The 12,956-nt window shown below is 42.2% G+C and overlaps 1 pseudogene; it reads right to left on the reverse strand.

The window, feature by feature from the left end:
- Positions 1-7,213: 7,213 nt before the first annotated feature.
- Positions 7,214-11,976, reverse strand: LOC103749355 (annotated as a pseudogene).
- Positions 11,977-12,956: the final 980 nt, after the last annotated feature.

The following is a 12,956-nucleotide window of genomic DNA, read 5'->3' on the forward strand; positions in this document are numbered from 1 at the left end:
TGAGGATCTGTCAATCTTGTTTATCTTTTCAAAGAACCAGCTCTTGGATTTGTTCATTCTTTATATTGTTTTCTTTGTTTCTATTTCATTAAGTTATGTCTGTTTTTTGTTATTTCTTCTTATCTGTTGGGTTTTTGTTGTTTCTTTTCAAGTATCTTGAGTTGCAATGTTAAATCATTTATTTGTGTTCTTTCTGATTTTTTAAATGTAGGCACTTAGAGCTATAAACTTCCCTCTAAGGACTGCTTTCAACATGTTCCAGAGGTTTTGTTGTGTTGTATTGTCCTTTTCATTTAGTTCCAGGAATAGTTTTATTTCTTTCTTAATTTCTCCTTTTACCCATTCATCATTCAGGAGTGTGTTGTTTAATCTCCATGTATTCATGTAGTTACTAGGGTTTCTTCCAGTGTTGATTTTAAGTGTGATTGCATTGTGGTCTGATAGAATGCATGGAATTATTTCAATCTTTTTGTATTTGTTGAGGCTTGCTTTGTGCCCCAGTATGTGGTCGATTTTGGAGAATGTTCCATGGGGCACTGAATAGAAAGTATATTCTTTGGTGCTTGGGTGGAATATTTGGTAGATGTCTGTTAGGCTCATTTGACATATGATATTGTTTAATTTACATGTGTCTCTGTTAATTCTCTGTCTTGTTGACCTATCTAATGGAGACAATGGGGTACTGAAGTCCCCTACTATTAATGAGTTGGGATTAATTTGGGTCTTAAAGTCCTGTAGTACTGTTTTTATGAAGTTGGGTGCACCAGAGTTTGTTGAATATATGTTCATGATTGTAATATCTTCTTGGTCAATTGTTCCTTTGATCAGAATGAAGTGGCCCTCTTTATCTCTTCCGATTAGTTTTAGTTTGTAGTCTATTGTGTCAGGTATTAGAATTGCAACTCCTGCTTTTTTCTTAGTACCATTTGCTTAGAATATTTTTTTCCATCCTTTCACCTTAAGGTAGTGCCTGTCCTTGAAAGTGAGGTGGATTTCTTGCAGACAAGAAAGAGATTTTGGATTTTGTTTCTTTTTTTAAAAAGAAATTTTTTTTAATGTGTATGAGTGTTATGCCTGCATATAGGTAAGTGCACCCATGTTGTGCAGTGCCTGTGGAGAACAGAAGAGGGTGTTGGATCCCCTAGAATTGGAGTTACGGGCAGTTGTTAGCTGCCATGTGGGTGCTGGGATTCAAATCCAGGTCTTCTGCAAGGTCAGTTTTCTTAACCGCTGAGTCATCTCTCTAGCCAAAGGGTTTTGTTTCTTAATCCATTCAACTAGTCTTTGTCTTTTGACTTGGGATTTCATTCCATTGATATTTAAAACTATTAATGAATGATGTGTATTTATTCCTGTTGTTTTGATTTCTGCTTGCATTCTTGGTGTAACTGTGTGTTTCCACAGTCATACCTTCATTAAGTTTTTCTGTTACCCCTTGGCTATAGTTGTTCCTTTCTTTAGCTCTTTGTATTGCTTCAAGAACTCTCTGAAGGGCTGGTTTTATGGACATGAATTCTTTCAGCCTATTTATGTCATGAAAGATTTTTCTTTCCCTTTCAACTATAATAGACATTTTGGCTGTGTAAAGTAATTTGGGTTGGCATCTGTGTTCATTTAGAACTGAGAATACTTTGGTCCTGGCTCTTCTGGCTTTCATAGTTTGCACTGAAAAGTCAGCTGTGATCCTAATGGGTTTTCCTTTATATGTGACTTCTCTTTTGCAGCTTTCAGTATTGTCTCTTTGTTTTGTACGTGTAGTGTTTTTACTATGATATGCTGTGGAGAGTTTCTTTTCTGATCTTGTCTGTTTGGTGTTCTATATGCTTCTTGTATTTCTATGGGCATGTCTTTCTTTAATTTTGATAAATTTTCTTCCACGATTCTCTTGAAGATGTGGTCCATACCATTATCCTGAGAGTCTTGTCCTTCCTCTATGCCTATGATGTGTAAGTTTGGTCTTATTATGGTGTCACACAATTCCTGCATATTCCATTCTTGTATTTTCTTTAAATTTTCATAATCTTTGCTTGAGTGGACTCATTCATCCACTTTATCTTCAGTCTTGATATTCTGTTTTGCATTTCATTCATCTTATTGGTGGGGCTTTCTCCTGTTATTTTTAATTGGCTTATTGAGTGTTTCACTTCCTATTTCATTTCAGCCTGAGTATTCTTCAATATTTCTAACTGTTTTCTGAATTCATTCAGAAGTTAATCCCTATCTTCTTTCAGTTCTTTGATTTCTTTGTGTGTTCTTTAAATTCACTGAATTCTTTTATCATGTTTATAATTGTTCTTTTGAATTCCATGTCCAGTGTTATCTCTAGGGGGTTCTCACTGTACTACTCCTCTATGGGACCGTTGGTACTTGGTGGGGATATATTATTTGTGTTTTTCATGTTACTATTTTTTCTCTGTGACTTTGACATATGGATTTCTTTTGTAGTTTCTGATTCTTGTGTGAGACTCAAGCCTTCTTTTGTTGAGTTTAGGTCTGCTGCTTTTTGTAAACTTTATGTGCCTTTGTGGTTTACTTGTTGGCCATGAAAAGCTGGTTGTTCTAGGATTCAGGTTCTCTCTTTGGATTTTATATTGGAGGGGCCAGATGACTTTCATCCTGCTGCTCAGGAGTTCCCTCAGAGGCCCAAGTCAGATGAGGATCAGATGCTCTCAGGCATTCTCCTAAAGTCTGGGTCCCTCTAGTCAGCAGGCACAGTACAGTTTGGGAGGATTGCTAGGTAGAAGTAGATTCAGGACTCTCAGGCAGTCAGGGAAGGAGGCTGGTCTCAGGAATCCAGAGCAAGCAGGGAAGGAGCCTGGTCTCAGGAATCCAGAGCAAGCAGGGAAGGAGGCTGTTCTCAGGAATCCAGGTTGGAGGTGGGACAGCCAGGGATGAAGGCTGGCCTCAGGTATATAAAGGTGAGGTGGGGAAGGGAACAGGCTTTGAGGCCTCCAGGGGCCTAGACTGAGGAATTGGGTTGGTTTGGGTACAAAGGATCAGGAAGAAGTGGGGAGTCTGGGCCAAGACGGTAGTCCACAGGTCTGGGGTGTCAAGAGAAGAAGGGGGACAGTGCCCATTGTAGGAGGAGAGCGGGGTCCAGACACATTTTTATTACAATCTTAAAACAGACTACATAAATTTGAATTTGTGTTATTTGGGTTCATCATAAAAATCAAAGCATGGGTCCTCTACAATAAAGTAAGCAGCCACCACTCAATAGACCCACTCAGTTTGTTTTGTTAAAAGGGTTAAGTTTAAGAGTAAACTTTGTAAAAATTTAGCATGAGTGAATAGAACATTATACTTTATTTTGTGTTTTTGAGACAGGGTCTCCCTTTAGCCTCAGCTGGCCTGGACTCTCTATGTAGACCAGGCTGGCCTCAATCTTCAGAAAGCTGCCTGCCTCTGCTGGGATTAAAGGCAAGCACCACCACACCTGGCAACATTATACTTTTTATGCTGAAGTACACATTTCTCTCTACACACACACACACACACACACACACACACACACACGGAACATTCAGTAGGCTTTCGTCAAAAATGTAATTTCTCCTGTAAGATAGAGGGCAGCCTGGTCTACATAGCGAGTTCCAGACTAGCTGGGACTACAGGGAGACTGTCTCAAACACAAAGCAGAAACAGATAATTTCTGGCTCAGTGGGGAAAGGTGCTTGCCACCAAGGTTGATGACCTGAGTTTGAGTCTAAGAGCAATGTGGTTTAAGGACAGAACTAACTCCTGCAAGTTTTCTTGTGACCTCCATATGTATTCCTTGGCATGCACACACTCACACACATGCATGTACATACAGACATGCAAAATAAATAAATGCAATAAAAAGGTAATTTCTGATCAAAAGACTTTATTTAAGTAACTGAATACTGAGCCTTTCTGCTATTCATGCTCCACCTTTGAAAAAAATGGGCAAAATCTGCTTAGATTGGGCAATTCCTTGTGATTTTAACATTTTTGCTCTCCATGGTGAGAACAGTATATAAAGAAAACCTTCCAACTACAGAAAGGGCATGAAAAGTTTTTTTTCATAAATAATGAATATCACAGTCTAGGCCAGAAAACACCCCGGGAAGATGGCTATTCTTAGTTTCCTTCAATTTGTTTTTCTTTTTAAAAAGATCCATTTTATTTGTTGTTCTCGTGGTGAAATGGTTAGGAAAAAAAAAAGTTCAGCACCTTAAATGATCCAGTGGACCTGTCAAAAAAAAAAAAAAAAAAAAAAAAAAAAGAGAAACCTTCCCAAACCGTGTTTATTCAGCCCCAGAATGCTTTGCTGTCATTTGACATTAATCCAGAAGGGGATTTAGAAGCCTGGGAGGACAGGATGTTGATGTCTGTGATCAGGGTGCTCAGCAGCAACCTGGATGCCTCATTCTGTCCAGGTCTCTGGTGTGCAGGGTGAGGATCATGGGGCCAGTCCAGGGCTAGCTTCAGATTCAAGGTGTAATGACTTCAGATTCACAATTCAAGGACTTTCTTTTCCACCTAGAGATAATAGTTATGCAATTTGGGATTCTTTTAGATAGACCTACTGAAGGGGTGCTCCAATTGCCTCACCCTGAGTCCCCGTTCAGCATGGAAGAAACCAGAGCCATCTGCGTCCTGATTCCCTATTGGCAATTTGGGTAACCTCTTCAGAGGATGGTGTGATAAGAATAGGAGGTAGGAGTTCACTAGGCATTAGGGTAAAAAGACCCCAAAGAAAAGTAGCCAGTTTCTTGGCTAAAACTCACAATGTCCTTGGGCCTCTTAGCAACCTGCTCCATTCTAAAGGCCCAAAATGTCAAAAATATTTGGGAGCTTTTATCCAATCCTTAAAACATTTTAGGGTTACCTTTTCAGAGGGGGTGCACGTTAGAGTAGCCAGAAGCCCCACAAAAAATAAATAAATCAAAGAAGAAAGAGTACATGAAGTTATCAGAAAAAAGTGATGGGGAGATATGGGAGGAGTTGGAGGGGAGGGAGTGGGCATGGATTTGATCAAAACACCTTATATGCATGTATGAAATTCTCAATAAACTACTTTTTAAAAAGATTGCTGGATTATGTGGTAGTTCCATTTTTAATTTTTTGAGGAACTTCTATACTGTTCTCTATAATGACTGTATTAATTTATATTACCACCAAAATTATAAGACTTCTGTTCCCTCATCATCACCAATACTTGTCTTTTCTGAGAGTAGCTATTTTATCTGGAGTGAGGAGATATCTCATTGTGTTTTGGATTATGTTTGCCTTATGATGCTGAGTATATTTTTTACTGCTTAGGTGTTAATTGGATATTTTTTTCTTTTGCTATTGAGGATTTTTTGTAGTTATTTAGATTCCTTTAAAGGTTTATTTTCATATTTATTTTTTATTTTGTGTGTATGAGTATTTTACCTGCATGTGTGTAACTGCACTCATGTCATGCAATGCCTGTGGAGGCCAGAGAGGATGTTGGACCCCCTGGAAATGCAGTTACTGATGATTGTTAGCCACCGTGTGTATGCTAGGAACCTAATCCTTATCCTCTGGAAGAATAGCAAGTGCTGTCACTTTCATACATTTCCTCTACCATAAAAAATTAATAAAATTGGAGGCTTTACTCAATGTTATTATAAATTCCTCTGCTGTATCGTGTTAGTCTTTATAGCACTCAAAATAGGAAGCATATTTCATTGTGTACAATATGTGTTTAACAACTGTCAGATTAAATGATAAGAAGACAGCACTTCTTCACGTGAGCCAAAACAAACACTTTGGATTCTTTATGCCCATGTGGCACACCAACACTATGAGAGCATTTTAGTTGTTGTATAAAATCTGTCTTTTGAAGACATAATGCCAAAATTGCTGTGTGGGGGACATCCTGACAGAACTGGTAGTGAAATTTCCACATTAGAGCAAAGTCTTCAAAGTCAGCCTTCTGCTGCTGTGTGGGAGGGCCAAGAAGAATTCATTCACTAAAATGTTGATGATATAGCACACACACACACAGAGTAGGATTGAATGGCTGAGTCGTGTAGCTAGGCTGTCTTTAGCTGTGCTGCAGTGTGGCTTCTCTTGTTTAAAATTTTAGCACTGTTCTCCCTCATTCATTTCCTCCCTTCTTCTCTTTTCCTCCTGCCTCCCACTGACTCCCAAGTCTGGGATTAAAGGCATGTGCCACCACACCTGCCTTTCAGTCTGCTTTGCTACATTTTTTTAAAATTACTTTTATTTTTATATGTATGAGTGTATTGCCTGCATATATGTAAGTGTGCTTGCGTCATGCAGTGCCTTCGTAGGTCAGAAGAACACGTCAGATCCCATGAAACTGGAGTTATGGACAGTTGTAAGCTGCCATGTGGGAGTTGGGAGTCCAACCTGAGTCCTCTGCAAGAGCAGCCAGTGCTCTTAACCACTGAGCCATCTCTCCAGGCCATCAAAAATTATTTTTACTGCTTGGAGAATTTTACACGAGGTCTTTTGATCGTATTGAGACCTCCTCCCTCATTTCCACACCTACCCTGCTAGCCCACTCCCCCAAATCCATGTCCTCAATTATCATTTTTTAAAGGGCTATCATGTTTGATCTGTGTTCCCCAGATGCTCTTGGGTATTTTCTAGCCCTTGGAATCTGATCAATCTACCAGGAGTCACACCCCTAAAGAAAACTGAGTCCCTCTCCCAGCAGCAATCAATTGCCAATAGATCCTCAGGGCTGTGGAAGTTCTCTTTTTTTTTTTTTTTTTTTTTTTTTGAGACAGGGTCTCGTAGCCCCAGCTGTCCTGGAACTCACAAAGATCCACCTGCCTCTGCCTCCCGAGTGCTGGGATTAAAGGCATGCGCCACCACGTCCGGCAGAAGTTCTCTTTTTTAAACGTTCTCGAGGGTGGAGGAAGGCCCCACACCCCGCAATTAATAAGTATCCCCTAACACTGTCAGTGCTCTGGGCAGAGAATCAGCTGCACACTGCTGCCCTCACAAGCCCAAGGAATTCCTCGAGCATTTAAGGACCTCCCTTCAGGCCAGAGCAGGATTCATGGTTTTTATGCTGAAAAGAATTGCAAGATAAGCAGGCCAAGTAAAGCAGAGTTAGACATTTTATTTGAAATGCAAAGGCAAATCTTTCTTTATTGGGGGAATGAGTCCCTGGGGTGGGGTCGGGTCGGGGCGTGACTGCACAGCTTGCTGGCTCTGTTGGCTGGCGCTACCTTCGGATCCTATGGCTTCATGGCTCTGGAAGGTCCACAGGGCTGGAGAAGGGCTGGATGCTCAGGGCTTCGAAGGTGCCGTCTTCTAGCAAGGCCAGGCCGACTGTGGCCAGCCAGCGGCAGTGCTGTCTCACTGGTGATACTGCACTCGGCCAGGGTTTTGTTGTCATCCAGGAGCTGGTCGTCCTTGTACAGGCGCTGCTCTTCCGGCGGCCGCTGGAGGATACCCTGGATGATGCACTTCAGCTCCATCACGGTGCTGGACTCCTTAGCCTGGGCGAAGATGCTAGTCTTATGGCGGAGGATCAGGAGAAAACACGACCATGTTGGCTGTTGTCTCTGGCTGGATGCACATGCGCGGCTGTGCTCTGTCCCTTCCCCAGCAGCCCTCTTGCAAGGATGGTTGGCTCAGAGGGTTCTTTTTCATTCTTTTTGAGACAGGGTCTCACTGTGTAGCTCCAGGTGGCCTGGAACTTGCTATGTAGACCAGGCTGGCCTGGATCTCACTGAGATCCCCTTGCCTGTGCCTCCCTGGTGCTGAGAGTAAAGGTGTGCACCAGCACGCAGGGCCAGAGTTGGAAATTTTTATTAAAAATGTTTTAATGTGTGTGTGTGTGGGGGGGGGAGGGCTGTAAGGTGGATTAGCAGGTAGAGGTCCTTGCTGCAAAGTATAGTGGCCCAAGATCAAGTCCCAGAGCCTATATGATAGAAGTAAAGAACTGACTCCTTCAAGTTGTTCTCTGACCTCCACGTGTTTACTGTGACACACACACACACACACACACAGAAATACACAGACACAGACAGACAGACAGACACACACACACACACACCTCACAGGTGAGTTCTGGGGACTTGAACTGAGATTGACAGGCTCGGTACAAGTGCTTTTACCTGCTGAACCATCTAGCTGGCCCCATCCTGAAATTCTTGCTTTACTGTTAGTGAGCATCTTCAACCAGGTCCCTGAGTGGTCCCTGGGCTCCTTTTCCTTCTCATGTCCCCCCAGATTTCCCTATGTTTCTGCACTGCTTCAATAGGGGTTTTGGTCAGTTCCCTCTGATTCACAGGCCACAGGTTTCAGCCATTTATAACTGCAGGACCAACAGGAGGTATTGCCTGGCAGCTCTGGGATGCCACACCTTTGTAGGGGAGAAAGAGATAGCAAAGGTGGGTGTATGCAGCCTGATTCGTTCAGAGCAGCTGTAGCTAGAAGGTCTGTTGATCTAACACCAAACTGTGGGATCAGAGGATGTTGGGCTCTGGGGATTCCTTCCTCTGGCTCAGAATCGATGCTTTCTTCTCTACAGGACCAGGAAGCTGCTCAACTCTCACCCATAGCATCTTTAGACTCATAGCAGACAGTGACTGAGGCTGAAGCTTTGAGGGACTTAAGTTTTTAGCTCTGTTTTCCCTCCTTCCTTTCTTCCTCCCTTCCCTCTCTTTTCCTTTCTCTCCCATCCACTCATTTATTTCCCTCTCCTTTCTAGTCAGCTTTCTATTGCTGTGATAAAACCCTGAGCAAAACCAACTTGAGGACGAAAGGATTTATTTGACTTATACTTCCTGGTTACAGTTCATCCTTGAGGGAAGCCAGGGCAGGAACTGAGGGCTGGAACCTGGAGGCAGGAACTGAAGCACAGACCATGGAGGAAGGCTGCTTACTGGTTTGTTCCTCTGGCCTGTCTTCAGTCTGCTTATTTTCTTTCATTTTTGTTTTAGTTTTTTTGTTTGTGTTTTTCTGTTTTCTTTTGTTTGAGGCAGAGTCTCCATGTATCCCCAGCTGGACTGAAACTTTCTATATAGACTAGGCTATCCTTGATCTCACAGAGATCTGCCTCCGTCTGGCTCCCAAGTGCTGGGATCAAAGTTATGTACCACCATACCCAGCTTTCAGTTGCTTTCTTGTACAACCCAGAAACACTTGCACAGTGGTGATACCACCCAGTGGGCTGGGCTCTCTCACATCACTCAAGAAATCAAGTAAATGCCTCACAGATATTCCTACAGGCCAATCTGATAGAGGAAGTCCCTCAACCGAGGTTCTCTGTTCCCAGGTATGGCAAGCTGACAATAGAAGCTGTCCATATTTTGAGACCTGAGCCTGCTGGACCAGGCTGCAGCCTAGATAAAATCCCTGCTCCCTGTACACTCCTGGTGTCCTGCCTGATCTTTGCTACAACCAAGTTTGTGCTACCTCTTAAATGTTCTATCATCTCCCAATATGCTGTAACATGGGGCCCTTGCTTTTTTCCCCTACACTTTGCCAGGTTGCTCTGTGTGTGTTCCAGTGAAATGACTGTCCTTTAAATGAATCAAATTGAAGTTCTGTCTTTGTTAACAGGTTTTTTTTTGTTGCTGTTTGTTTGTTTATGTTTGGTTTTTTAAAGATAGGGTCTCCTTGTAAACCTGGTTGGCCTGGAACTCACTATGTAGACCAGGCTGGCCTCAGTCTCAGAGAGATCCACCTGCCTCTTCCTCCCAGGTACTGGGATTAAAGATATGTACCACCATACCTGGCTTGTCAATATTATGAAAAAAATTAAAAAAAATTATTTATGCCTTGTGTATTTGAGGCGGGTATGGTGGTCTACACCTTTAATCCCAGCACTTCGGAGGCACAGGCAGGCAGATCTCTGTGAATTCAAGGCCAGTCTGGTCTTCATAGCATGGTCCATGCAAACTTGACCTACAGGGAGATCTTTTCTGAAAAAAAAATCATTTTTGCAAAAATTCAATAAAAAAGAAAAAAAGTCAAAATTTACATTTTTATTATAAAATAATGGGAAGGTATTTTAGATAATTTAGAACACTATATAAAAACAGAAAGAAGAAATTAAGTCTTCATTCTAATAATTCTACAAACTACTGCTATTTTGGCATATCTTAATCTCATCTCTGCTACCTATTTATTTGTGTGCTAGAAAGGCCTCCACTATTTAGAGGATGTTGAGAAGTTATTAGATCTGGGACACAGCAGATCTGGTGGGGGGGGCTCTTTTTAAAAATTTATTATTTTTATTTTTTGTGTATGAGTATATTGCCTGCACGTATGTAAGTGAACTTGTGTCATACAAAGCCCATGGAGGTCAGAAAAGGAAATTGGATCCTCTAGAACTGGAGTTATGGACAGTTGTTAGCCACCATATATGTGCTGGGAATTGAACCCAGATCCTTTCCAAGAGCAGCCAGTGCCCTTAACCGCTGAGCCATCTCTTCATCCCCAAGGAGCTCATTTTATAATGCTGACTTTTAAGGAATTTGACTGGAGCAGACTGGAAATATAAGTCTGTGGCAGAGCACTTGCCCAGTATGCATGAGGTCCTGTTTTCCACCTTCAGCCCTGCAAAAAAAAAAGACTGATTTTGTAGCCTTTGAATTTCTAAGTAAGATATGTATTTATTTTGTGTCATAAGCCCTTCCTGTATTTCTGGCTGAGTGGTTAAGGGAATGGAATAGGTATATTTTATTTTTCTGAGTAAGACATCAATGAAGGCAGTGAATAGGCCTTTATGTCCTGGGATTAGATTGTGATTTTACTGGGATGGAAGTGCAGGTTTGAAGTGTACGAGGGGTGGGTGGGAGTACTAAGGGTAGGAGGGCTTTCAATGACAGTTACAGAGAGTCTCCAGAGATGACTTTAGATACAGTAGTCATCTGTTGGGGTACAGGAGGGATGCGAGCAGGAGAAAAACAACTCTGGAAAACCAAACCAAACCAAACCAGGGCATCTGTATCAGACTTCTGCCTCCCAAACCTCAAGGATCATTGTGGAAGAGGGGCAGGATGATTGTAAGAGCCAGAAACTGGTGGATGACCACAAGGAGACAGACTTTTCCAGACAGCTGGCCAGTTATTCATATGAACTCACAGCAGTGGTGTCAGCATGCACAAGACCCATGCAAACTTAGGCAGACAAAAACCCAGCACAGAACTGTGGAAATGAACAGCAAACGCCAGTCTTACTTGAAGAATTATTGGCAGCTGATTACTGCTGGGTGAGGAGGAGCTGATCTTCTTGAAGAGAGAGACTCTAGATAAGCTGACTAAACCCCAGTGGATGAACTTGCACTGAGGGATGTTTTGGGCCACTAACTTTATATAATAGGCCTTAATACAAATGGCCAGAGTTGGACATTTTATTAAAGATATTTTAATGTGTGTGTGGGAGGGCTGTAAGGTGGATTAGCAGGTAGAGGGGCTTGCTGCCAAGTACGGTGACCCAAGATGAAGTTCCTACATGCTAGAAGTATAGAATTGACTCCCTCAACTTGTGCTCTGACCTCCTCATGTATGCCATCACACAGGTACAACACAGGAGTAGGTTCTGGGGAAATGAATCGAGGTCAAGAGGCTTGGCTGCAAGTCCCTGTACCTGCTGAACCATCTTGCTGGCCCTATCCTGAAATTCTTGCTCCAAAGTAGGTGAGTAGGTTCAACCATGTGTCTGAGTGAGGGACTATTTTTCCTTCTCATGTCCCCTCAAATTTCCCTACCTCTCTATCCTGCTTCTGTAAGGGCTTGTGGTCAGGTTTCCTCTGATTCCCAAGCTGAGAGGGGCAGGGGCAGGGTTCAGCCTTTTATGACTCCAGGGTGAACTGCAGGTATTGCCTGGCAGCTCCTGGAAGCCACACCTTTGTAGGGGAGAGAGATTTCAGGGTTGGGTGCGGCCTGATTTGTTCAGAGCATCTATGTCTAGGTCTGTTGATCCAACACCAAACTGTGAGATTGGGTGGTTCGGTACATGTTGGGCTCTGGGGATTTCCACGTCTAGCTCCATATTGCTAGTGTTGTTCTCTCTTCTCAAATTCTAAATAATGCAAAGCTGTATTGTTCCAGGGTCTTTTAGTTTACAGCCAGTGAGTCAAGTTTTCTGACTGAGTCAGGAAATTGCAACTGGTGAAGGATTGTTAGGGTGAATTTTCTTTCAGATGCTGAAGTGAAAACAAAGGCAGGAAGCAAAGTAGAAGTTGAGAAGTTGAGATTGGGGTCAGGGGAATCTCTGTATTCCTGCTTCTCACTCTCCTGGACACCTGCTGTTTGTTCCCTGTCTGGCAAAGGGAGCATATAGCCTGGAGTACAGTGTAGGTAGTTGTCCCTCTCCAATCTTGCTCTTGCTTTGTCTTTTTTGTTTTTCTTTTTTCTTCTGAGTCAGATGATACAGTAGAGGCCATTAAGCTGCGAACGCCAGGCTAGAGCAGTGTCTGGAGATTTCTTGCTGACAGTTATTCATAGGTTAGGTTAGGGTTGAAATTCACATACTATCATTTGATAAGATCTCTGACTTTTGGTTGTTAGCTCAGAGAATTGACTGAGCAAGTAAAATTTCACTAAGCTTTAAACATTTTTCATTATTTATTTATTTTTGACAATATATTTTAATTGAATTTTTGTGCATTTCGTAAGATACATTTTGATCATATTTAGACCTTCTCCCCTATCTGCACCCACCCCATAGCCCCCTATCAGATTTCATGCATTGTGGTTGAATTTATGTGTAGGTGTGTCATCGTGTAAATGTATCCCATGGATGTGCAAGTACCTGAGGAGGTCAGACAAGGACTTATCCCCTGGAGCTGGAGTTACAGGCAATTGTGAGCCACTTGATGTGGGTGCTTTGGAAGAGCAGGAAGTGCTCTTAACTACTGAGTCATCTCTCCAGCCCTCGCCAAGCTTTTATAATTTTAAAAATTATTTTATTATTTTTTAAATTTATCTTTTTTTGGGGTATGAGTGTATTGCCTGAATGTATGTAAGTGC

Source organism: Nannospalax galili, unplaced genomic scaffold (assembly GCF_000622305.1).
Source record: "Nannospalax galili isolate Female #2095 unplaced genomic scaffold, S.galili_v1.0 scaffold325, whole genome shotgun sequence".
Taxonomy (NCBI): Eukaryota; Metazoa; Chordata; class Mammalia; order Rodentia; family Spalacidae; genus Nannospalax; species Nannospalax galili.